The 5,000-nt window shown below is 53.3% G+C and overlaps 1 pseudogene; it reads right to left on the bottom strand.

Annotated features, from left to right (window-relative positions):
- The window catches only part of LOC116418100, a 10,380-nt pseudogene that overhangs the window by 2,597 nt on the left and 2,783 nt on the right, over window positions 1-5,000 (bottom strand).

Here is a 5,000-nt window from a genome sequence, read left to right as displayed (position 1 = left end):
AAATAAGATTTGCATCGCCTCCGTTGAGACAGTTCTACACACACGCGTGCACGCATATAACACCACTCTCTGGCAGCTGACGAGTTCCTCACTCAGTCTCCGAGAACCACGCAACTTTCTTTTATGCAGCTGTTCGTACCAAACACTCGCTCCATACATAACAGCCGGCAGAAAGAGGCCTTTCACCACCATACTCACTACGCCCCGCTTGAGTCCCCAGCTCTTTCTGAGGACTCCCCTGAGGCGCATGATCACCGTAGTGACCCTCCTTTTCATTCCATCGATATGGACCGAAAAGTCCATACCGATGCCCACATTCACACCCAGGTACTTCACGCGGTCCACACACCTAATCCTCTTATCATCCATCCCATTCGTTGACACATGCACAACCCGATTCAACATATTCAAACTACCTTTCAGCATCATGCACACTGTCTTGGAGTCAGACACTTCCACACCAATATTCGTACCGTACCTGTATACCACACTCAGTGCCTCAGACGCCGACTGCTCAAGTTCATTCCTCCTGTTGCCCTGAACTAGTAGCAGGAGATCATCAGCATACGCGACGACCTCCACCCCCAGTTCGGACAACTCATTCAACAAGTCGTTCATTCCGAGATTCCACACAGGAGGTCCTGATATGGATCCCTGCGGGCAACCTCTTCGGGCACGTTTCTCTACTACATCCATACCATTATACATACAGACACTCCTATCGCTAAAATAGGAGTGCCACACACGCAGTTCCTCATATGTACAGCCAGCCTCTCTCAACTTCTGTAGAGCTACTCTCCACAGTAAGTTGTCGAACGCACCCTTGAAATCAACAAAGATTCCAAGAACATACTCACTCTCAGCCTCCCTTACATTCTCTTTCGCTCTCGCCCAGGCATCCTCCGTACACTTCCCACGCATAAAGCCATACTGACGTGCATTCCATTTACCCTCCATGTGCCTCATCAAACGCGCAACCATCATTCGCTCCATGACCTTGCCCGGGCTACCCAACAAGCTAATAGGCCTGTAGGACCTAGACTCGGCCACATCCTTGTCGGCTCCTTTCAGGAGAACGACCACTCTGGCCTCCTTCCACCTGTGTGGAAAGAGTCCCTCACTCAGACACGTGTCAAACAGCCCCTTAAGAAACAGGGGGGCTGCTCTCCACACCTGGCGCAACATCTCATTCGTCAACCCATCCATTCCAGGAGCCTTGCGCATTTTCATGCCCAAGACTGCCTCGTCTAGCTCACCCATGCAGAATTCATACATATCCATCTGGACTCCATGCACCTCCTCCGCAGGAATTCCATCGTCTGCGGGGAAGAACTCGTCCAGAAGCACTCTTGCACTCTCCATCCACGTCTTCGTACATCCATTCGCCGTCCGCAGCCCAGCCAAGCTTTCAGGGTTTAACTTCCCCATGCAGAATGTCGAGATGACACCCCATGGGTCAGTTTCCCCCTTCCGCTCCACCGTGCCATGCCAGTTACTCTCTTTTGCATCCTTCATCATTCGCCTATATTCTCTTTCACACTCCTTCCACTCTCGCCATCTCGTACGATCCGGGTCACCCGTTCTTGATCTTTCACTCTGATACGCTCTCCGCCATTCACGCACCTTTCGCTTCTTCTCGCTTAAACTTTCATTCCACCACACAACACTCTTACGCTTAGGAGCCGGTCGTGAAACGACCTTCTCCATGCAAACCTCATTCGCCTCAGTCATCCACTTGTACAGGAGCGTTAACTTTTCCTCTGCCCCTAACACAGAGTACTCGTCGTACCCATAGTCGCTGGCAAAGGTCTCGATAAGGCCCCGGTACAGCAGCCAATTGCACTTCCTTGCATTCCACTTATGCATCCTCTCGCCATTTACATCCACATTTTCTCCCGTAGACATCGTGATCACAATAGGATTATGATCACTAATGCCCCAGTCATCCTTCAACATCCATTCAAACTGACACTCACTACCCTTGTAGAGAGTGACATCAATGTCACTCTCCCCTCTGGCTCCACTGAAGGTGTAAGCCAGGGTAGGGACATTTAAAACATCCATTTCCGCTTGCACAACCCAGTCACCCAACACAGCACCCCGACGCACCGCTTGCCACGCCCGAACCATGGACTTACTATGCCAAAGCTCGGACGCAGCATTCGCATCCATTCCAACAAGCAACCGACGTCCATTCCTAGTGCCGACCACTCTGTCAAGGTAGTCAACACATTCTTGCATACTGCCATTCGGTCTACAGTAGAGAGAGACAACAAGTATCTCCCCCACCGGGCCTTTCACCCAGACGCATACGGCGTCCTCATGCGCTCCCTCATTTAGTAACATGCATTCATACCTTTTCCCAAACACTACTACAGCCGCTTCTCCAGACTTACTGAGATACATTCTGGATCCCGCTGGTAAACCACAAACCCTATCCTTATAAACATACGGCTCTTGGAATAGGCATATCTCTATGCCGTCCTCAAGCGCGCAGTTCGCAATATCGCACATCGCAGCGTAGGACTTTTGACAATTTACCTGCAAGATCCGCACATTTACACCCACATCTGTTCCATTCATTTGAGACTCAGCCATTGTTCACGAATCGAGAGCGCAACAACCGCAGTTTCCAAGCATACATCGGGCACCGCGGCGATCTCGCCAAATGCTCCGAAGGAAGCTTTCTTGCTCTGCAATTGCTGCAGTCCTCCGCAGCCTTACACTCATTCATCCTGTGCCCACTCTTGCCACATTTGTAGCACAGAGGCTCACTCTTACATTCCCTGGCACGATGGTCGTAGCCCTGGCAGCGGAAACAGCACATCACCCTTTCATACGAACAGCATCTAAAGCTGTTCCATCCAACAAACACTCTACCATCTTGCAACAGCCTATCACGCCATGGCAGAGGTAACTCGACAATCACATTGCCGAGTCGCTGCCCATCCTCTCTCCTGACGATCTTCACACGCTTCGTGAATTCATTCACACTAACATGCTCACGCAAACTTTTCTCGTACATACCCCTAAGGAGATGCTCATTCGTCATCTCATTCGGGACACTGTACACAATCACTCGAGGATCCATCACTTTGGGCTCCACAGCACGGAGTCCCGCCTCGACGAGTCCGGCACACCGGGAGAGAGCCTTTCTCTCTCCATCGCTAGCCGTCTCCACCACGACCCCACCACCACGAGCAGGTCTGATGGTCCTCACCCTAACATTCACGTCCTCACTCGTGCTCTCAATCATTCTTCTTCGCACCTCGTCGCACGTGAGCTGCTCCTTTGCGCCACGCACAACAAGCGCGAAGCTGGGCTTAGGCCCCACATTCGCTCCCAAACCCCTACTACCAGGAACAACCTCAGCCGCTGCTGGAGGTGACCGTGACGACGCCGCTACCCTCATCTTTACGACATTCATCCCTTCATCCACTCTTCGGACAGTCTCACACACATTCGCTAACTCAGCCTTCATACACTTGTGAGCAGTAAGCTCACCACGCAACTTCGCATTCTCTAACATCAAGCGCTGCACCAGCCCTTCGTATTTCGAGGCATGGTCGAGCACACTACTGGCCTGCCACTTCGTGAACTTGTTGGCATCTGAAAGCAGATGCCCACGAAGTCCGTCAGTGACTGCACGCAGCTCGCCGACCATTACCTCCGAAACCTCAGCGCTCTCATTCACACCCACACTCTTACCATCCACAGGCACCTCGGCGTCAACCACCTCGCGCTTGATGCGCTTAGGCGGCTGCCGCAAATTCTCACACACCACAAAGAGCTCGCCCCTCGCCCCCTTGAACCTATCCTGGCCCACCGCATTCCTCTTTACCGTCCTCTTGCCATTCGCACACTCATTCATACTCGCACACACTTCCATACCAACATCCATACTCTCCGTCTCTATAATCCTGCTCACATCATTTTCACTCCTACTGACACTCACTTTCTTGCTTACACCTTGATTTCCATCCACACTACAATTCACACTCTTGTCAACCCTATCATTCCTATTATCATTCTCACTCGCACTCACATTTTCGCGCCTCTTCCTCTTCTCCTCGGCCTTTCGCTGCTTTCTCGCCGCCTTTGTCTCAACGAGCTCGAAATCCTTTGTGGGTTTCAGGCCCGATGGACTCCGGGAGCGTGAACGCTCGCGCAGGCTGTCAGCAGAGTATACGGAGGAGCGCGTGTCCTCACTATCTCCACCCCCGCCCTTGGAATCCTTCCTCAGGAAGTCCTCCCTACTACCTCCTGCCCCCTTACTACGCGTCATTTTCCGAAGCTTTGTTTTAATTGAATCCATCTGTTTCGTACGTCCCCTCCCCCAAGCAGACCCGGGGCACCCGCACCGAGCACCATCTCTACGATGGTACCCAGCGCATAGCTCACCGTGTCCACCATAAGGAAGGGACTTCTCTATTCGGGACGAGACAACGGTCACTCGAAGCAGTGCGCCCTTACCTCGAGAAGGCAACGCAACCCGAACAAGCCGCCACAGCCAGCCGGGGGTTGGTGGGCTCGCGACTCCTCTCCAAGAGCCATGCATCCCATAGCCGCCCACCTAAGCGTAGGATTGGGGGGTTTTATAGAGGACCCCACCTCGCGGACGGGCGGTTAAGCCAAGCCCCCGCTCCCCACACCGCCAACGTACCAACGCCACGCCCTGCGAAGGTTGTTGAAGACGGTGCAAGGTTTACGGGCCAAGCGACGGCGCTCATCGCTTGGGACTAGGAACCCCGGGGTTGTCAAGCCCGGTGGCTTCGGATCCGGCGCTCCGGTTCGCGTTCCCACACTTCTCGGGGTCTCCTTTCCGCTTTCGCGGATCGGTTCCTGAGAGTGGGGTCGGCTAGCCAAAGCACCGGATCCTCCACCACTTCCTGGGTTTGGATCACTTTAGCGGAACAGGAATTCGCTTTCGCAAACTCCTGAACTCGGGCCCCCTCGGGCGCGACAAGCCAGTGATCGTGAGGGGGGGTAGATAGGGACAG

Source organism: Nasonia vitripennis, unplaced genomic scaffold (assembly GCF_009193385.2).
Source record: "Nasonia vitripennis strain AsymCx unplaced genomic scaffold, Nvit_psr_1.1 unplaced0006, whole genome shotgun sequence".
Taxonomy (NCBI): Eukaryota; Metazoa; Arthropoda; class Insecta; order Hymenoptera; family Pteromalidae; genus Nasonia; species Nasonia vitripennis.
The sequence above is the reverse complement of the archived record's forward strand: the minus strand, read 5'-3'. Positions and strand labels throughout refer to the sequence as shown.